Below are 21,633 nucleotides of genomic sequence, written 5' to 3'. Positions count from 1 at the left end.
CCATTACACTCATTTGCTCCTGACATCGAGGTCTGAAGCACCACCTCCAGAAAAGCAAGAAAATAGCAAAAATAAAACTATTGTCCTGTAGCAAGGCAGGAGATCAGTGTCTTCTAGTGCTGCCTGGACTTGTCATCCGAGCTTCCTTTCATGTAAATGGACACTGAGGTAACTCCAGTGAAGTGCAGGGGGATTATTCATGTTTCCAACCTCTGTGAGATGAGTATGGATTCAGGCTTGCTATAAATTACTGGAAGAACAGGGTTTTTTTTAAATAATAGTTAAAAACTGCTGACTCATGAAAACCTAAACTTCCATGGAATTCCCATCTAACAGAAGTCAAGGCAAGCTGGCCAACTAGACCACTTTGGAATTAGAAAGTAACATTTGAAAATGAAAAAAAAATAAATACTGTGAGTGTTGAGAACTCTGAAACTTAGGCCCATATTGGTAGCCTGGAGGTAAAAGCTACCTCATATCTGTTGCAAAGGCTTCCTGCTTGTAGGAACAGCCTGTTAATACCACTTGATGTTTTGAGGTTAAATCAGTGTGCTGAAAGCCTTCTAGATCCTCGGATGAAAGGTGCTAGTATATATGCAGTATATCGTCAAAAGGGACCACAGAGTATATTGTAACTGTGGGGCAAATCTGCCTGCGGTACTCTTCAAGGACAACGTGTGTTGCTGTGAAGCGCTAATACTCCGGCGGTGTTATCTCTGCTTAAAAGCAGTGTCAACACCTTCCTCTGTAATGGGCAGTACGAGAGCTGCAAAAGGTTGAGCTGGTGAATTGTGCATTGTTTTTCAAATAATATTTTGTAACTCTCCTAGCTTGCTTTTGAGACTCATTTTGATTCAGGCCAACTCAGTCCTTTTCTTACTTTGCTGCTTTTATTTTTTCCCCCAAATCAGACCTTGTTAACTCTAACGTGTCTTAGCTGTCAAGTCCATTTGCTTGTGATTCATGATGGCTTCCAGAGCTCCTGGTGGAGAAGAGTATACAAGTCTTTTTATCTCAACTGCATGACTAGAGGTATGCCCTCTCTTAGTTGATGGCACGCATTTTCCTTTTGAAGTCTCTCTCCTTGGGCACGTTACGGTGTGCCAGATCTGCCAAAGAGCACTCCTGCATAGCAGGTGAAGGGGAGGGGTGCGTGTCTTGCTATGATTCTACACTAAATACAGAGCAGCGCAGTTTTGTGGATCTGGGAAAGGTACGTCTGCTGTCAAAACCTCTTTCTCTTCTTAAATCCCACAGAGATGCTGCTAATTACAGATCTTCCTCTCCCCCATTCATGTCAGAGGCCTGAATATAATTTGGATCTCTACCATTTTTGGGAGCTATCAGAATACACTATCTAAAGAGAGAATAAGCCTAATTCATCCACTGTGTTGCAACAGGACTGAGGGTGCAGCATGAGAACACGTCAGTCCGTGGCTCTGCCATAGCCAGCCATCGCTGCCCCCTCCACAGCCAGTTACCCCCTGGAGAAAGATCAAGTTCAACTGCTGCTGGTCCCCCCAAGAAGCGCACGAGCAATGCCTCTGAGCGCCGTGGTGCGGCAGAGTCTTGGATCCGACAGGCTGCTCGTATGCGTGTAGTTAGTGGAGAGCTCACTTACGTGCTCTTCTGAGAGGAGCTACGTGTTTACCAAAATGAAGTGGTGCAAGTGGGATCATCCCCTCCCAAACGGCTTCTGTAAGCGCTAGGGATTTTTGATGCTTTCTGACATGTGGCATGTTGTGGTCTGTATTGTAGTGAAAACTCCAAAGTCATTTTCAATTTTAACGTTGCCCTTTCTGGATCGGGAGCTGATGTGTGGCAGGACCTATATTCTTCTCTGTTCTGGTGATGTGGTTGAGTGAAATAGGGTCCAGATTTTAAGAGCGTGTGGTTTATCACTGGAAATTAAAATTGAAAAGACTGGTACCCCCCTCCCCCCCTCAGCAAAAACCCGATGTGTAAATCAAAGCCAGACCTTGCCAGCACCCAGCTCGCTGCGTTTAAGTTCCCAGGGAGTCTCTTCATCGCCACGGTTTGGTTGCAACTGCAGCAGCTAAACTCATCTGCCTCGAGAGAAGAAGAACTCATGTAGCTGAGCCAAACCCCGGCCGGATCCCTACGGACGCAGGTGGGGACCCCGGTGCCGGGCGGGGGGTGCCCTCCCCGCTGTGTGCCCGGGGACCCCCCCCTCGGCGCCCCGCTCTCGCCCCGCGGCAGCAGGCGCGGGGGACTGGCTCCAGAAACCTGCCGGCAGCAGGCTTTTGCCGTTCTCCGCGGCGTGCGCTATTTTTTTTTCCTTCTTTCTTTTTTCTTCCCCTCTCTTCTTTTTTTTTTTTTTTTGCTTTCTTACCCCCCCCCCCGCCCCCCTCCCTCTCCTTTTTCCCTCCCTCTCTCCGGAGGAGCCTCCGCAGCCCTGATTTGCTGGGAAGCGGCGGAGGCTCGCTCTGGGCAGAGCCGGGCTGCGCTGCCGCTGCTGACGCGTGGCCGTGGCCGCCGCCGCCGGGAGCAGCCCCGGTGCCGCCGCCGCCGCCGCCGGGCGCCCCCGCCGCTCCCGCCGCCCCCGGAGGTACCTTCCCGCCGCTCCCGCCCCCGGTGCGTGCAGCGTCCTCGGGGAAGCGGAGGATATGCCCGTGGAGGGGAGGGGGGAGGCGCGGGCAGATTACATCCCCTCCACCCCCCTTTTTTTTTTCTTTTTTTTCAATGTATATGTATTTATATTTCTATATAAACCTCTTTCCTCGGAGCCATTTTTTAAGTTAGCAGCCGCAGGGGGGGGGCGGCGTGTGCGTGAGGCCGGGATGCCCGGGGGGGCGCCGGGAGCTCGGTGCGGCCCGGCCGAGCCGGGTTGGGGGTGGGGGGGGGGCGGACATACGGCTGCTCCCGCCGCAGCTGTGCCGAGGAGGGTGTGGGGTTGCTATTTAATTTTTTTTTTTTTTTTTTTTTTTAGGGCGATACGCGTTTCTGTGGGAAACTTATGTAGGCGGCTGAGGCACGGCGGGGGGGCGCCTGGCTCGGTCGGGGGCACCCCGAGGCCCCCCCGCTGCCCCGCTCACCTTGGGGGGGGGGGGCGAGCACAGCGCCTGGGCGGTGCAGGGGGTAGCTGGGCCTTGCAGTGAGGGGACACACATACACACTGGTGTGCCCCCCCGCCGTGTCGTGTGTGTTCCCCCCCCCCCCCCCCCCCCCCCTTCCGTGGCTTCTGCAATGCGGTGGGTGTGGTTATGTACGGAGCACATCGCAGCCCCGGACCGCTGCAGTGGCAGCGCCGCGCCGCCCCCCCCCCCACGGCCCCCGCCTCACGGCCCCGGCCGGCAGCGAGGGGCCTGGGAGCTGCCGGGGCCGCCCGCGGGAGGAACCGCGCGTGGGGCTCCCTGCACCCCCTGCCTGCCCCCCTGCCTGCCCCCCTGCCTCGGCGCGGGCTCCCAGGTGCGCGGGAGCGGCGGCGGCCCGGGCGCTGCCCCCCCGCCCGTGTCCCCGCGGAGCGCGGCGTGGAAGTGGCGGTACTCGGCCAGGTCTGTGGGGAAACGGGAGTAGAGAACGCGAGTGGGTGGGCGGCAGCAGGGCTGTGCGGGTCCCATCCTCTCGCACCCCGGCTGCGGCCCTTTGCACGTGGTTGACCACAGAGGGGCTGGAGGAGTGGGGGAAATAGTATTTTATCTTTTTAGGTTTTATTTTTCATTCAGAGTTGAAACTTTATCATACGTACTGAGAAGCATGAAAACTCGCACTCTTACGATATATGCAATAGTGAAGTATAGCAAATCTGGCCTTGCAGTTTCTTGATTTCTTTTTTTATTTTTATTTCCCCTGGGGCTGAGCTTGAGGAGGAAGGCATTTGGTAAAGGTGGTTATATCACTCTGAATGCTCTTCTTCCCATGTGTGCTTGTGTTTGAGGCAGAGATGGCATGTATTTCCTCAAGTCAACATGCACGTTGCTTGTAAGTCAAAGGGAAAGTACCTACGATGTTTGAAGACTTTTCTGTCAAAATGATTGCAAGTGAGAGGCCTGCAAAAAAAAAAAAAAAGCTCTGGGTTAGGTGCGTCCCACGTGCGTTCATCTTTTTAGTGTGGCAAGCTGAATGATACCTCTTTCATTTTAGTTTTAATGTTGTCAGCATTTGTCTGTGTCCATAGAAAGTTGTCAGATTTGTATGGAGAAAAAAAGTATAACTGAGTCTCATAGAAGATGAGAATATGAGTAAACTATGTAAGTTTTTGACGAGTAAATCTTGGTTGGATGCGATTGGGTGTATGCTTTAAATCTATTGAGAACGGTCCTTTCATAGAGTATTAAAAGGTCAAGATCATTGTGCTGCATCACTGATGTGGTTAAATTCACGGCTCTTGCTGCACCTGTGTGTGTGTACATGCATAATGTAATACAGGCGAATGCTGCTATGCTGGTCTCCTTGGGCTGGAAAGTTTCAGCTCGAACGTGAGGATGAGACCTGCATGGCAATCAGGGGAGAAGAGAGCCCAAGAGCACCGCATTAGAGTAAGAGCCACTGGAAGTTTATTCCTTACGGCGCAGCTTGAACCGTCAGCGTGCTGCAGACCTGCACGCTGCAGCAGAGAACACGAAACACAACAGGAAGCATTAAAAATACATTGGTTTTATTTAATCAGACCGGTACAGCCTGGCCTCTCCCCAGACTAATTGCATGCAGTCGCATCCCTCCATCAGTGATGCAGCTGATGGCCTTTTCTCCCCAAAGGTTTACCCCTATGACTGAGGAGCTGGTCAGAGGCGTGTCAAGAGCTCATCCGATGGGAGCCCACTTCTGTGGTGGGCAGGTTTTGCCTTTGGGAGGAGGAGGAGGAGGAGGGGGGGAGCATCAGGGTGTGGCACCATCCCCAGCCCCCCCCCCCGCCTCCTCCTTGAGGGTTTCTCACAGGGTGGGGCTGTGTCTGTCTGCTGGGGAACTGCAGCAAAACTGGAGAGGTCTAATTTTAGTTGGGGTTTTATTCTCTCTTCTGAGAAGGAGCAAGTGAAGGTGAAGCTACAACTTACGTAATTTTTGAATTAAACAGGGTGAGGTCCTTTTTTTTTTTTTTTTCTGTAGTGGCAACCTGCTGAATATTTACTCTTTGATGAAAAAGAATTACTGTTCACAGGTTTTTCTTTGAAGGCTGGAAGGGTTTTATAGATGATATGGTCACTGGTGGTAGGTTTGACCCAAAGTAGCATGCTCACACTTATACTTGTTAGATTTGTTGTTTGGTGTAATGGTTGTGAATTCCTCGGGGGCTATGCATGGCTATTTTTTTAAATGCATAAAATGTCACTTCTTTGTATTTCAGGCATAATCTTGAGTTAACAGAAAGTTCTTGAAATGTGTTAAATGTGTTATTCACGGCGGGTGACATTCAGACTTGTTCCATGGAAATCTCATGTACCAGTAAATGACTGCTTGTTGTCTCAGAGAAAACATCAAACCATTTATAAGCAGTTATAAAAGAATACTTGTTTCTCATGAGATGAAGCATAAGCTTTATCTCTCGAGGTACAGCATTTTCAACATGGAAGTATTAATAACTGTGTGACTTTATCACATCGAAATACATCCTGGGGTGAGAATCTGTGTACAGTCAGTGCGCATTCAGTGTATGCTGGGCTTTGGAAACAAAGGGTTGATCTGTGCAGGGAGGTCTGTTTCGTGAGTCTGCAGGATTGTGCGTTTTCAGTGTGTATAGCATGACCCTGGGATATTGTGTTTTAGCATCTTACTCATCACGTTTTTAACTGGAAATATGTTACGACTGCAGAGTTTGAATTTTCAAAGTGTTTTGTTCAGACATATTTCTCTCTAATCAAGTGAGAATAAATGCATATGTATAACTGAAAAATATGATTGCTGTCAACTAAGCTGAAAATTAAGCTGAAAACGTGTTTATTCCAAAGGATCATGATGGATTGTTTTTATTTAGTACAGAAGTTATAGAGTATGTAAAAGAGTGTTACCCAGAACTAGACTTAAATAAGCATCACTAAGCAGTTTGAATCAGTACCATAAAGGAAGCCTTTAAACAAGATGAACTACTGAAAAGATGATGGATTCTCTAGGTTTTGTCACATGTTTGTCTTAGTTTTTAATCTCCAGTATTAGCCATTTCTAATGGTTCGGGAATGGTCGAAGTCTAAACGTGTACATGGACACACAGCACTTCCTCTCACATTAGCTGGCTAGAAACACCCAAAGAGAAATGCTTGTTTTCTTTGGAAAGTTCTCCATTTCTTAGAATGAACAGCACAGGTAGTTGAGAAGAGGAGCATAAGCACCTATCTTGGCTTTGGTAAGAGAAATCCTATGGGCCCTTTGCTCCTGCCCCTGCCATTCTCAATCGTTGTCACCATAAGCATCGGTGCAGAGGAAACTCGGGAGGATTGCCGAGGACTTAATAGCTGTGGAAAAGCAGAAATGGGTCAGTATTTGGGACAGCTGAGTTAATCTGAGACAATGTGCTGTATAGACAGCAAACTCAGTATCTTCTGCACCCTTCCTGAGCAACTGATACAATGCAATTTGAGTATTTGTCAGCTTTTCGTCTCTGGAGGAAAAAGAAATCTTTACTTTTTACGTCGTCTTTGTATCAGCAGAGCTCGTTGTTCTTGAATAAAGCGAATAAAAGCAAAAAGGAAATGATAATAATCTTCTAAATCATGAATCTGTTTGCATCCTACGGGATGCAGTGTATGAAAGGGTAACACATAAATAAAAGTTTAAAAAGTATATAGAAGTAAAAAAAGGGGGAAAATAGCCCTTTTACATAGGCCACTTCAATTTTTACCCTTTCCTTCATAGATCTTGGAAATACTTTGTGTGCCACAGACAGAGAATCTCTTTCACTACCTATCAAAACTGATCTGTTGGCGAGCTGAGAAACAAAAGAAGTACTGAAATCTGCATGAGGATCGCCCACCAGATGTTTGATCCCACTGAGAAAAGTCCTTAGAGGGTTAAAGAAGAATGTGGAAACCAGGGACTTGGAGCGTGTGTGGGGGGTAAAGGGCTAGAATAAATGAAAAGCATATGTGAATATAAGGAAATATTTTGGGAGGCAGGGGGGAGAGTAAAGAGAAAAAAAGCAGGATACAATTTTGGATACGTGCTCACGTGCATGTATTTGTATGAAACGTATGTTTACTGACAAATGTGACAGAAGGGAAGAGTCATAGCACTGCTTTAATGAGTTAGAGGTGGGAGAAGAAAGCTCCCACATGGATTGGAGAATGGTTGATGTTTATGTTTTTGGGCTATGTTAAAACCTGAACTATCAAGGTATAGCATGCGTCTATTGCTTGGCTTTCACTGCAGCTTTTTTCCCTAAAACAGGGACTGAATTTTGATCCCAGAGGGGCTGCAGGTGGCAAGCAGGGGAATGTATTTGAGGTGGGAACAGCTGACCATGGCGGGCTCTTGGTTGGAGCCGTGTGGATGGATGATGGGATGTTAATGGTAGAGAGGAAGCGAAAACACCCGCCTCCAGCCCGTGTCAGACCAGAGCAAGCCGCATGCTTACGCCTGTGGTTTTGGTCTTCTCTTTAGTTGTGTCCTGCTCCCCCAGCCAGACTGTTGCCTGTCACTTCCACCGCACATCCCCTTCCCCGGGCTAGGGACGCTGGCTGGGTGGCCCTTCCTTTGGGCTCCTTGGCGAGGACCCTGCTGGGCAGGAGCCTCTGGCACCATCTGTCCTTCCCATCGCCCAGGAAGGTGGTGAAGCACCTGCCCCACTTCTCCCCCCTCCCGATTTGGGATTATCCCTCCATGTTCCTCATCCTCAGAGCTTCATCCCTTGCAGTGGCTCAGCCTCAGCGCTTTCCACCTCACTGGAGGAGCAGAGGAGGTGAGTAAATCCTGGGAGGCAACCACATGCCAGCATGCCCCAGCAGCCTTTCCCCGGTGGCAGGAGGTGACATGGCTCCCGGCAGCTGGGGAATGTGACATTGGTGGTGGCAGTGGAGCAGGAGTCCCTGGGGGCGGAGGTTACCTTGTTTACTCCTTATGAATTTGAGGGCAATTATGTGTAACACCTCCTGGTTTCCTAGGACATATTGGCTGCAAATAAAATCTTGTTTAATAAGCCAGTAAATGCAAACAGGCTGTGAAGAGGAAAAAAAAGCTCTTCCAGACCTAGGAAACATATGTTTATGCTAACTGAGAGACCTGTTCTTGCACCCTGACTCGCGTCAGGGAGTATCTTTATCTGCCAGTCTTCCCACAGAGATTGGTAAGTCTGTCTGTGAAGCAAGGCTTGATTTGGTTTAGACAGAGGTATCAAAATCTGACCCTGCCAAATCATAGTTTAGGTCAGGAAGCTGTAATCTCTCTAAGGACCCTGGAGATGATGACTTCACCAGGTCCGCTGAATTCATCACTGTTTTCTTTCAATTAAATTACCGCGGTTTCAGAGCAAGGGTTGGGGCAGACAGTGCTCAGCCCCTCTGCTCCCCAGCACAATGTGATTGCTGTGGGTGCCCCACAGCAGTGCTGCAGTCAGTATACAGCCATACACATCTATACAGAGGGAAACATGGCTGCTTGCCTGTGGGAATTATTTGCAGCAAAAAACCTAGTAGCTCTGGTTTGTTCCTAGTAGCAGTTCTTAACCTTGCATATCAGTAAATATGAGGTTTGATAAAGGTAAAGATGGTGTGTGAGGTGTGAAAGTGTGCTTTCAGAAAAGCAGGGTCTCTTTGGTTTAACTGGATGGTCTTGGTAGTCCAGGCACTGGTTGCACAGAGCCCTCTGCATGGGGGCTCTGGCACCAGCGTTGGCCAGGGAGGTTGGGGGGGGTGATGGGTGGCTGCCTTTTCGGAGGTCAGCACGTCGCCTTGTCTTGAAGCAGGAGTAAAACACAGATCTTGCTCCTACCTGAGGGGCTGGTGCTAGGCAAAGTTACCTCTTGTTGTAAGCAATTTTCTTAATTGATCACTTCTATTATGGCAGTATGTTGCTGGTTTAACCGTGCGGCTCGTTAGGCAAACGGCAATGTAAAATCTTGAGAATGACCCTGGAAGGAGAGGCCCAGCTGCAGGGTTGAAAGGTGAAGTGAGGTGGTGGGTTTTGTACCCTGGAATTTGTTTTTTCCATTTCTTCTGTCTCTCTCTTTTGGATCATTCCAGAAGACTGAAAGTTTTGGTTAATTATCCGTGCTTAAAGGGAAACACTGTAATGTAGTTTCCACGTACTGGAGCATTATTCTTGTACAGCTGGAGCTGGCAGCCTTTCATTCCCTTACCACCTCCTTTTCCTCCTAAAAATAGCAGCACACTACAGTGGGATTACAGGAGAGGCAGAAGAACGTTTCCTGAGCAACAATTTTTGCCGGCTTGTGGTTGAGGTAGCATCAAGAGCAGATTTTGGGGGAGTCGAGGGAGCCATAACTAGGAATAGAACAAAATGGGACAGAGACAAAACTGGGGTGGAGAGGATGAGGCTGGTAGGCAAGAAGCGTATGGCTGGTGAGGTTCATTGGACTGTGTAACAGCCTGCTCGGGGAATTAGGAGAAACCTCAGCACTTGAATCATTTAGGAGTTGCCGAGACAGAGCACTCATCAGCACCGTATGGGTAGCAAACTCAAAGTTCAGATAGGAGGCGTGGGCAAGATGACCTAATTTCCATCTCTGATTGCTGTGATTTATTAAAGAGTTTTGCAGGCTTTCTCTTAGCAGGCTTAGAGCCGGAATTTGAGGCATGGAAATTAGGAGGGTCCTTTAATATCGTACAAGCACACTGTTGGGGTTTGGACACTCACTTGCAGGGGTGCAAGCAAAGTGCAGCAAACAGAGATTGTGGACGGACTCGACGACAGTTTAGATCTGGTATTGACACTGGTTTGCATTCTGTGCTCGGTCCTGTCCTCAATGCCACTAGTCCTTATATAGATTATAATAACATATTAATGGGCTATAGTAGATATCTTGGAAAAAGGTAAAAGTAAAAAAAAGATAACCATCACACACAACCAATTCTCATGCCACCCTATTTAATGACATCTTCAAGAACCAGAGAATTGTTGATTTGTCTTAGTTTATTCCGATCTTGGGAAACCCTTTGTGCCTGTAATGGGTTGAAGAAGAGCCAGAAGACAATGCTTCTGCCCCCGCCGGTTGTCCAAGGCAGGGAGCAAAGACTGCGCCCGCTGCCTTCATCAATATATTTAAATATATTCAGTTAGTCTTTCTATCTATATAAGCCGTGTACCTACTGGCATTTGCATGTAACTAAGTATGTCATGCAATTAATTATTGTGATGGTGAAATGCTGATATAACTAAAGTTACATGGAAAGCTTGCCTTTCTCTTCAAACTGTTGGCATTGAGGTTGTTATTTCTGATCTGTACCCACTGACTACAGTTCTTACAAAGCCAAACGAAACAATCCAGAATTTCACATGTAAAGTTTGAAAGTGTTTTATCCTCATTTGCTAGTGGTGTGACACAGATTTCTTGACTTGCTCTTAATTGTGCAAACCCCAAACTATTTTTCTTACACTGACGTCATATATAAACCATTAGTATTGCACTTTGCAGCTTCTCTACTAACATGGTAATGTGGAGCAGTAAAGCCAGTCCTTTTCTCATCCTGAGGGGGCAGTGAATTAAGGATGCAGAGCTGAAGAATAAAAATAAGTTCTTCTTTTTAAATTTTTACCAACTTCCCACTGCTGTGCTATAGGAACAGACATAAAAATTTCTCTTGCTGATATAAGGCAAATGGCGTGGTTTTGGGGTTACCCACGGAGTCAGGACAGTTGTAGTTTCTGTGTTACACTGGCCAGAAGGATACCAGTGGCTTCTGTAACAGGAGTGTCTGTATTAAGATAAACTCTCTGCCTGGTTTTTGACTCCCTCTTCAGCTTTGATTTTGTTCTTACCTATCTGCCATGCAGACATGATCATTGTGTTTTCCCCGTCTTTTGTTGTTCTGAATCACCTCACATCAAGCCAGTAGCAGTTTGGTTATTGCACTTCGTTTTGCTGTTTGCCTCTGTCCTGCATTTTCCATCATCTGAAACACTGCTTTCAAACTCTTGCCGGTGTTTCTTCTATCTGAAGGCAAGGTAGCTGGTGTGAAAGAACATGCGCTCCATGACCTTCTGATCCTGTGATGTTGCTTTGAAGAATGCAATCAGTGTAGTTATGCTTTCTTCTAACCAGTTTATGGAAATCAATACAACTGTTTAATATCTCCGTAATATCTCTGTAGATTTGCAAGAAATCTTGCTGTGCTTTTTTTTTTTTTTTTTTAAATAAAAAATTGCTGGCATGCAATAGATGATGCAGCAACATGCCATCATGTTATAGATACAAATTGCCATAAGATACCTGTCTTTCTCTAGCTTCCAAGCAGTTATAAAATAGATACATTAACTACATACTACATTACATGTTTACTAAAATTACATGTTTACTAAAACCTTCTTTCAAGGCACGCCAGGGCTGTTGTTCCTAACCCGCAGAACTGTGAGTCTGCTTCCTTGATAGTGTCCTCTGTGCTTGGGATGTTGTTGTAAGAAGAAAAATCGCTGCAGGATGGGACTTGGCAAACAAATCAAGGTCTCGGCCAAGGAAATGCATTGTCTGTTCATTCTCTAAACAAAACTAGTTCAGCCGAAGGCAAGTGTTTCATATCTGGTTTCCACTGGCTGTATTTTGATTTTGTAAAGTAGATGTGATAAGCAATTATTTCTGCTTACATGCTGTTGTTTAAAAAATACGAGTGGTTAAATATTTCTTAATTAAAAGTTGTCTGCTGAGCCTGAAAGAAACTGTCCAGAAATTCAGAAGGGGTAGCACAAACATTAATAGGATTCGGAGTAAGTGTTTACATGATGAATAGGATTATTTCCTACTTAAAAACATACTAGTTTGAGAAGTAGGCTGAACAGAAATCACTCTCTGACTAGTGGCACATTGAAGCCAAATATCTTGAGATTTCCAAGCAAGGAATCCTGCTTTCTGGTGGCATTTGGCATTCATTTTAAGACCTTATATAACCTACTTTACTTTAGCCTACTATTCTGAAATTGTGGTGTATGGCAACCCCATTTTAAGTTACTCTGTCAGAATTTTTAGAACTTTATTTCTTTCTGAACTCTGGTTAGACACCTAATAAGGAAATTATTAGTGAGATACAAAATTAGTACCTAAGAGTAATATTTAACACCATTTAAGATGACAGGTCTGCAAAATGCATGGTGTCTTCCAGAACTGGAGTGGTAAGGCATCATGACAAGTGTAGTCTGTTAGAGAAAGGCAACTTCTTGAGAACTTAGCAGGAGCTTGGAGTATTTATCGCTTGCTGTAGGGAAATGAAGTAGTGACTGGTAATAGGTAAGGCTTTCCTTCAGGCATGAGTGAAAAGCTCCTCAAGCTCCTTGGTTCTCCCTGCCAGAGCCACCGGTACAGAATAAACCGCTCGTTCCAGGCTCAGATAAAGCCCTCAGCTTTGTTTCTCTGTTGCCCTCCTTGCAAACCACAGCATTTCTTATCGGTGGGGCTGCTCAAGGTCCTCCCCTGCTTTGGAGAACTGAAGCTAGGAGGTGGCAGTGGGGGCAAGGATGGAGGTCCTGGGCAATCCTGGCTGCAAGAAGTGCTTCACCCCAGGGTGCTGCAAGAAGCTGCTTCCCCATCTTGTTCTGTAGTAGCTCCTGGGGCTGGTAACTGACTGCTCCGCTTCATCCTTTGTTGTAGGTGCTGTGAAGATTAATAATTCAATTTGTCAGGTGAAAATTTAAATTGCATCAGCCACACCTCTTGAAGACTTATCCTGTGATTAAAAATGACAAACAGTTTTCAATGAAACACTGTTTTTGCATTCTCCTAACCTCTCAAACCATACGTATTTGAAGCTTAAGCATGTTATGTATACTCTTCAAAAATTTACCTTTAAAATTATGTGTTTAACATAAGGAGGGAGAAAAGTTTCACCTAGAGTTTAGATAGAACTGAAGGTGTATTAATATCCACTTAAAATGTTGACCTTCCTTGCCTTGCCTCTAGGAACAAGCCATAGCTGTCCAAACTTTGAATTTTTGCACCTGTCTGTTACGATCTCTTCACTGAGCAGTGATGCTTTTAGACTTGACAAAACCTGCATGATTAATCTGCTTGTAGCCCTCCAAAATAGCCTTACAGTAGCTGATAAATCCTGTGCAGTTATTGCAATATTTTGCAACATTAAAACCTTAATGTTAAATTGATAACCTCAACGAACAGGCTAAAATTGAAAACAAATGCGTTCCTTTCCTGAAGGTACCCCACTTTGTTTAAATAGCAGATAACTTTCATCAAGGCTGCAGCCTTCATCCCCTGTGAAACCAGCCTGCAGTTTCTAAAACGTGAAGGCTGGATCCAAGCGCTCAATTTATCTCTGCCACGTGAGGCAAAAGGCAAAGCCAAAGCATGCTGCAACTCCTAAACACGTTAAGAGGAGACACGGAGGTGACTGACCCCAAACATCCCCGCGTCTTCATCAGCAGGTGACAACGCGATTGCTGCAGGCTGGTGTGCTGCTGGGATTGCCGGTGGACACTCGCCAGTTGTGTTACGAATGAAGCCCACTCAATGTTTGTAATGATAGTGCTTTGGCAGTTGAGCAAATGTTGCTCTACGCTACAACAGATAATATCTGGGGACATTGGATCCTGTTTTGCGGTGCACAGAGTTGCAGAGCTGTAGGACTGAGGATGCCGTGTGTGGTTATCCAGCTTTCAGGTTCGGGGTGGGGGAGCTTTGTGGACTGAGAGGTTCAGCAGATGTCCCAGACATTTGGGGCTCATGAAAGTAACACGGGTTTGTGGCTGTCTAGTGGGATTTTCTTGTCCTGGATCTGAAGAGCTTCTGGATTGTCGTTCTCCTGAAGCCCATGGTGTGTATGCCCTGGGTGTCCCGCAGCCCTGACCTGTTGTGTTCAGCTGCCTCAGGGTCACGTTATATCGTGTTACCAAAAAATACAGTGTTTGCTTCAGACATCTTCTCCCTTCCTTTTTCAACTGTGAAGCCAGTAATTTTCTCATAAAATATCAGATCGTCTTGAACACTGTAACAATAACATCAGACAAAAATGTTGCCAGCCATCTCTACTGTCCAAGTAATCATTTACATGAATGTGAAAAACAGATTTTCAAGATTGAAGTGCTAACCCCAATTTACTGTTTCAATCTAAAGTAAGATGTTTGGTCCCTCATTACATTTATTCAGAAGGTCTTTCCAAATCTTAGTTCTTTCATCTCAGAGCTGCTCTTTAAGCTTTGGGCTTGGATTGAACAGCTTGGTAGGTGATGGTGGTTATTCAGCTCTTTTCAGTGTATTTTCCATGCAAAGTGTGGAAGCACTTACAGTGTTTAACCATCAGTTTTCAAGCTCTTTGCACTCCACCTATAGGCACTATAAAAATGTATTAGTTTAATTATTAAGATAATGCTACTTGGCCATTTAATTTCCCTAGTAAAAGGGGGGACAATTTGTAAGTGAATAGGAAGTTTTTAGCCTAAAACTTATAAGAGTAAGAGGCTCTGGTCCTAGCCCATGGTCTTAGAAACTGGAAAAAGAGCTTTTTAGGGACTGCTTAGAAGCAAATGATGGATATTGGTGCCATCTCTGAGTGTGGCAGCTGGAAAGTTTAATTATAGGCTGGAAAGTCAGTTAGGGATTAAGGAAAGTGTTAGCAGAAGGGGTGAATGTTAATGACAGCTGTTTGCTGTAGGCTTCAGGGAGGCAAAGTACATATAGAACATAAATAAAGTGTAGGGCCAAACATATGCTGACTTTGAACATTCAGAAACTCCGGGTCACTTGTTCCTTGACATGTGAACCTGGTTTGTATGAAATCATTTTAATGGCTCGCACACATGGGGAGGTGTGTGTAGAGAGGGGGAAAAAATTACTGCCTTTGTTTCAGAGCCCTCAGCATGGACGAGCTTGTGTTCACTGTTGGAAAACAGCACCTGGGCCAGGGATAAATATAAACCAGGAGAGAAGCACGCACCCACGTCTGCATTAGGCAAGGGGCATTGGCCTGAGAGGAGGAGATCCGTACAGTGAAATGTTAGGGGCTGAGGACTTGACATCCACATGCTTTGCACTGGCTTTACTCTGGTCCCAGACAGCACGCTGATTAAAACAAGTTAGAAAACCCATGCCACCAAGTGTGAGAGTTGTAAGCATGCTGTAGCTCATGTTGCAAACCCACACTGGTAGTTTGAGGGAAAATTCCAGATCCTTTTGCCTTTAAAAGTGTGTAAATTGGGAAATAGTTCTACACCCTCTTAGGGTACCTATAAACCCTACTGTACAGATCAGGCACCGCTGCTGAGATAAGCAATGGTGCAAATTGCTAGGACAGTTATAGCCAATACAGTGTTAAGGTGGAATCATTCTTCCCTTTCTGTCATTTTTCTCAGGAGTGAGTTTAGGTTTTTTCATTGAGGTACATTTGCTCTGGTCTGAAAATATTTTTTTTTTTTTTTCTTCTATGGCACAGGTTTTTCATGCTATACATTTTGTTTGAATGAGGAGTTAGACGGGAATGTGATTCAGACTTAAGCTTGCTAAGTGCATATGTGACTTAATGAATCTTCTTTCTAACACACTACAGCAACCAGAGGTCATCCTCTGAGAGGACAATGAATGATAACATGAGCCATCTTTTTGGGGAAAAAAAAACCCCACAACCAACCAGACAACAACCAATCAACCACCCAACAGAAAAAACCCCAAACACCCAAAAGCAACCAAAAAGGGAAGACCAAAAATCCACCTTTTTTTGTTTTGAAGTGTTTAAAACAGACACGCACTAGGGGCTTGGTGAAGTTTTTATTCTTATGTTGAAGGCTAATAGCATATATGGAGAAGTTTGGATTTATCCCCGTTGGATGTGAGTTTTAAGATTGCCTTTCATTCAGCTGCAGTAACAGATCTGCTGTACCTTACAGACTGCTGTGGCCTGAGTGTTAAAGGAATAAACTAAGGGAATCGTCTTCCCCATAAAATCAAACTAATTTGAACATGTGGCATTATTTATAATACATTTCATAGATTTATAGCTGTACATGATCTTCCTTGACAATTAAAAGCTTGTAGAGCACAAAAATGTGTCTAGTTTAATAAGCTACAGAACTGTCCCATATGAGACTTCTGGATGTTACAACACCGAGGTTGTTGCAAAAAGGTAATAGTAATTCAGCCTTTCCACGTATAATTCAACATGACCAGCCATAATGAGTGTATGGCTGCAGTGTGTAGGGTAGTACTGCCAGATGCTTGAAAAATAACTGTGTGATCTTCATACTAAAAGTTGGTAGCTTTTGGGTACTTGCTGATTTTGGTTACAGCTGGAACTAGTTGGTGGTGGAGTGGCTGGTTATCCCACCGATGGTGTTTTCTGTCCTCGCTCGTGTGAGCCTGGGTAGAGGGGGCTCGGGCAACACCCAGTGCTGGGTGGGTGCCGTGGGACGCAGGGGCTGCTGGCTTCCTCTCTAGCCCAACTGCTTCCCGCTCGCCAGGGAAGGACAAAAGGTATTTACACCTCTCTTTCTTGGAGGGCTTATGGTCCTTGGGAAGCTCTCTGGCAATGAAAAGAAAGCTCTTCATGTGGTATTTAAAGTGCTGGACAAGAATTCACAGCAGGCATTTCCTCTCTTCTGAAGTGTGAACAGAGGGAGAGAAAAGAGGGAAAACCCTAGTAAAATACGGCTTACTTTAGGGATGGTGAAACTGCATACTTGAACCTGTTTTACTTAAGGTTATGTCAGTGTAGGTCAAGCAACGTGCTGAACTGTAGATGAAATAACAAGAAATAAAAAGAACCCTCATCTTCCTGAAGGCAGCATGCTTTTAACAGACCGTAAAAGATTACAAATGGGGTGAAACAGGGAAGAGTCTCCAGTATGTTTGCTTTGGGAATTTTGCCCTTTATTGTATGCTTGCGTGTGAGTGTGTATGTGTAAGCAAGAGAAGAAGTCCTTAACTTGCTCAGGCTGCAGGCTGTTGGGTTTTTTTGTGTTGTTTTGGTTTAGTTTTTCTCCCCAGTTGATTCTTTTTTCCCCCAGCTTGGAAAACCCATTAATTACAGCTGTAATTCTGAGGTTTAGATGCAGTTCTGGGCACAAAGGATCTTGCCATGTTTCTGGTCTTATTTAGTACTAATGGACTAGACACAAAAAAAAGTCTCAGAACCCCACCCTGAAATATTGCTAGCTGCTTTTCTTCTTAAGAACTCCTAAATATCCAAGTCCACACTTGCATCTACTTAATCCAGCTTGAACTGGCTTCTTTGCAAGTTTTCAGTCATCTGAATGCCAGCCATTGTCTAGCAACTGGTTTGAATGAAATGGTATCCTATATTGTCCTGTCAGCCCATTCCTTGGCATCATGTCCCCATGGCACGTTTACTGTTGGTACCAGGAATAGGAAGAGCAGATGTTCTCCTTAGTGGGGTAACATAGGTTGGGACTTTGTTCCCTCTTAAGTTATCAATATCAAAACTGTTCTTAAAATATAGATTAAAGGAATCAGCCTCAGTCAGTCTTATGATTTTCCATTTTTTATTGGCGAGGCATAGCATGTAGTTCATTTCGTGAGTGTATTAAGATGCCCAGATTAACCTGAAATAGCAGTCTTTTCTCACCATTTAACTTTTGGTTCAGTAAGGGTTGAGGCAAACATTTGCCAGCATACCAAAAGGGACCTGACACTTCTGTTGCAAATAACTTTTCCCCAGAAGCACTGCTAGTGTTGAAACAGTTTGGGTTCTGGCTTGCAGCCATGGGTTCACCTAAGCATATTACAGGAAGTGACAGGTAGACAGAAGTAATACATATTTTAATGTGCTTGACTCGGCTAGAGACCGTAAAATGGGGTAGACTAGACTTTCCTTTCCTAGCAGATGTGAGCTTGCTCCCAATTTATTAATAAGTTACGACACTGCCAGCACTGCCATTCAGGTCACCTTAATGGCCCTGAGGCTCTTGAAAGCGGACAAGAACGTCGAGTTCCTGCGGTTTTTGGAAGATGTTCTCAGCTCCTGTGAAACTGCTACAGAAAATGTGCTGAGGGGTCAGCCCAGCCAAATTGCTAATGCCCCTAACACCTGCCAGGGCCTGAGGTGACTGTTTCTGGAGTGGGTATTTCAGCAGTGGATGGAGGCTGAAATTGGAAATGTTTCCAATTGGTACTCAGTAATATTTTAATAAATACGAGAGTATCAATGGCTCAAATGTACTTCAGATACAGGGAACCACAGTTGTTCTAATATAAATCATATGCTCTCTGTCACTGAAACTAGATCTCATACATTAATAAATACTTGTTTGAATGATACTCAGCACAAGAGAGGGAACTTTTAAAATATTATTTGAATTTTTTCATTTTATATCTACCTAGTAGATGGAGTTTTTTCCTTTTATTGGATATAATGTAGTTAAGATAGTTTTCTTCCACTTGGGAGATCTTTAGATAGGTGTTTAGAGAAAACAGTGTGGGATTATGAACAGATCAAAGGTTAAAACTAAGCTGGTAAGTGTCATAATATGGTGAAAATGTTGAACTCTTTACTACCAGGAGGTATAAAGAGGAGTATTGTTTTCAGACATAAAGCCATCCTTGCAATCTGTTCAGCACCAGTAAGCACAGTTGATCTTCAGCTGAAAGTAGCATTTGGATGCTATTGCTTGGGGAAGAGGTGGACTGATGGGAAAGAGAACAGAGGAGAAAGAAAAGAGCCTGAGAGATGGCTAAAAATAGGACTTGCCAGAAGAGGCAGAGAGTGGTCTGAGGGGGGAATGGCAGCAGCCGTCTGCAAGCTGCAGAGCCACGTTATGCATCCACTGTCGTCAGGGTGAGGAGTGTGCCTACATTTCAAGTAGGAAGAATTAGGTCAGACATTTGGGAAAATTTTCCTAAACAGTAAGGCTAGGGAGTTAATGAAATAAATGGCCTGTGGGGAACATGGAAACTTCACCATTGTGGGATTTTAGTAACAGGTGACATGAATATATACCAGGTAGAGTTTAGACAAAGGGAGCTGGGAAGTGGACTATGAAGCACTGATGTCTGTATGCAAGGCACTTTGAAACGATAAGCCCCCTAGTTAAGGTCCAGCACGTATCTGATGTGCTTGTGTTGTCGGTGGTGCTTTTGACATACTTGCAAGGCTGTATCTCTCTGACAGAGTTTGGTGGCTGCTGCTGTAGGGATAATTAATGCTGTTCTGGAACTGGGGGAAGGATTAGTTGGTTTCTTGCCTCTTTGCAAACCTTTAGAAAAATGATTCCTTCAGGGTAAGGTTTCTGTGGCCCCAGCTGTGGTGAAACACATACATATAGCGAAGGCGATGGACAGCAGAGTGGGTTGGACTCCAGCTGCAGGGCACTGCTTCCCCAGGGCACGCATGACATCCAGGGAGGGGGTGGATTACTTCATTCATTTTTCAGTTCAGATGTAATGGCCATGTGAATACTGGCATGATTTTTGTCCCCACAGAAAACAGACTGCAGAGTGAACAGAAGAGGGGAAGGAGAAATGAAATGCAACTCTGTTGTCTAGCATCAGCCATAGCTACTAGAAGAAATTTTTTGTTGTTGAACCACAATTTATGATGAAGTAGGGAGTAATTCTATGTATTTTCTGCATGCTTATTAGCTCCTGGGAAGGGTGAATTGTGCACTAAGTTATCAAAATTGTTTGAGAAATTAAACTTTGAAATTATAAATGCCTTTTTGAGCAAATCTTTCCGGTAAGAAGAGAGACAGTTACTGGTTTTTCCCCCCACACTACCATGTAATGTAAAATATAAATAAGTTGAATTTTACACACTGGGATCTGAAACATACTGAAAGAAATGGATTGGCATAAAATAATCAGTAGATACAATGCACAGTGGTCCTTTGTCACAATGACCTGCACAATGCCAGGAGGAAGGATGGAAAAAGCCATTTATGGACCTGTTTCACTGATTTGGGTACTTTCATGGTTAGCACAGGAGACAAGTTTGGAACTCAGCACAGTGAACAGGGTCTGGTATTGAAGTCTTTCATTTTATTTCTGAATTGTAGGATTCTCCCTTAAATTAAGGTAGATCATTTGGATTATTTAGTAGCTACCAGATTAGTATTTTGTAGCCTTAAAAACACACCATCAAACATTTAGCAGAGCTATACGTAAGGAAAAGTACGTGAGGAAGGAAAGAATTCAAGTTGTAAAATCATTCATTCCTGAGTTAGGAAATAGCAACATCTAGCTTAATTACCTTCACTGCTGCTTTCAAATTATCAACTAGATACAAAATAGATTTTTATTTTCTTAAAATGCTCAATTCCTGTTGAGTAGCCTAGAATGATTTACGTGACTTTCTTTTTTGCATTCCCGTTCATTTAAATGCTGCAAAGAGCTTTTCTTCCTCTTTCGGCTGCAAGAGTTTGTCCATTGCGTTTTACTCTCATTTTTGTGATTAAAGCTGCATCACTACCACATTGTGCTTTCTTATTTTTTCCCTCTTCCCTTCCTCCCCCATTTTTTTCTGACCACTGTCTTGCAGGGGCACTTCAAGCCACCTGGCTGTCCCCATTGCCTCAACCCCTTCTGTCCTCTCTTGAGCTGCCATCACTTCTATGTGTCTTAAGTCCAAGATAGTCAAACATGTCGAGGAGTATGGTGACATCCATCTTCAGAAACAGCATATTTGAGTATAGTACTGGGTCAGGAGTATATAATGTAATTACTATATAGCTGTATGTATAGCATTTCAGGGTTTGATAGGTAAAAAGGGTTAGACCCTCTTTAAAGATAGCTGTTTTCTTTGTCAGGCTGTACTGGATGCTGGTCCAAATCCTCGTAGTTTAGTGTAGCTGCACAGATGGTGAAAGGTTTTGGCTTTATTGGGGTGTTACATGAAGATACAGAAAGCTTGTTCTTAGTTCCTTGTAGAGCTTATCATGCAAAGGACCCTCAGGACTTAACTAGTGTGCATTGGGATGACATGTGCACCAGCTTCCCATGCTTTGGAAACACATAACTAAAATGGTCCTAGAGCACGTAACCGAAGCGTAACTGAAGCTGGAAGAGAATCTTGCTTGCTGGGTGATTTTAAGTGACATCTCTCTACTCTACAGATGCCTGGATATGCCATAAATATTCTTGTTGTCCATGCATTTCCACTCTGACCAATTCGTTCCTAGAAGTCCCTGCTACCACACCATCCGTAGGTCTTGGTTTGCATCCAGTGTGTTATTTAACAGCGGGTGGCTTTGAGGCATCAGGGCTGACTGCTCGTATGTGCACTTGAGTTTTGAGGGGGACATGTTGAACTGTGCAGTTTCTCCTGGTTGATGGTCTGGCACACTGTCATCTGCGTAGGGCCGGGAGGATGGTTTTGGAGTGACAGTATAACCTGGAGTAGGGGTGTTGTGGGCTAGCTGGTGGTGCCAAATGAACGGTATTTTTATAATCTGTAGCAGGTAATTAAAGCACTGGGGAGCGTGGGGATCCCAGAACAGTTCAAGTATAAAAAGCTGGCTGTCTGATGCCACGGGTTTGGTTGTTTAGACTCACAAGATTTTAATTTGTTTGGGGAGCCAGTGGTTTCCTGATGTGGTGCTCCAAACTGGAAAGTCTATTACTTGATA

The 21,633-nt window shown here is 44.7% G+C and overlaps 1 protein-coding gene across 16 annotated transcripts in view; it reads left to right on the top strand.

Annotated features, from left to right (window-relative positions):
* The first annotated feature begins 2,497 nt into the window (after positions 1–2,497).
* The window catches only part of EPB41L3 (erythrocyte membrane protein band 4.1 like 3), a 97,178-nt gene continuing 78,042 nt past the window's right edge, over positions 2,498–21,633 (top strand). For 8 of the 16 annotated variants that reach the window (XM_074821549.1, XM_074821523.1, XM_074821507.1 and 5 more), the window contains exon 1: positions 2,498–2,595. The gene's annotated coding sequence lies outside the window, so the exon portion shown is untranslated. Of the gene's footprint in view, positions 2,596–3,338; positions 3,516–21,633 lie in introns of those variants that run through there. The other 8 variants (XM_074821605.1, XM_074821588.1, XM_074821596.1 and 5 more) reach the window with 4 other exon arrangements.

Source organism: Strix aluco, chromosome 1 (genome assembly GCF_031877795.1).
Source record: "Strix aluco isolate bStrAlu1 chromosome 1, bStrAlu1.hap1, whole genome shotgun sequence".
Classification (NCBI taxonomy): domain Eukaryota; kingdom Metazoa; phylum Chordata; class Aves; order Strigiformes; family Strigidae; genus Strix; species Strix aluco.
Note: the sequence above shows the minus strand (reverse complement) of the source record. Positions and strands in the feature narration are given on the sequence as shown.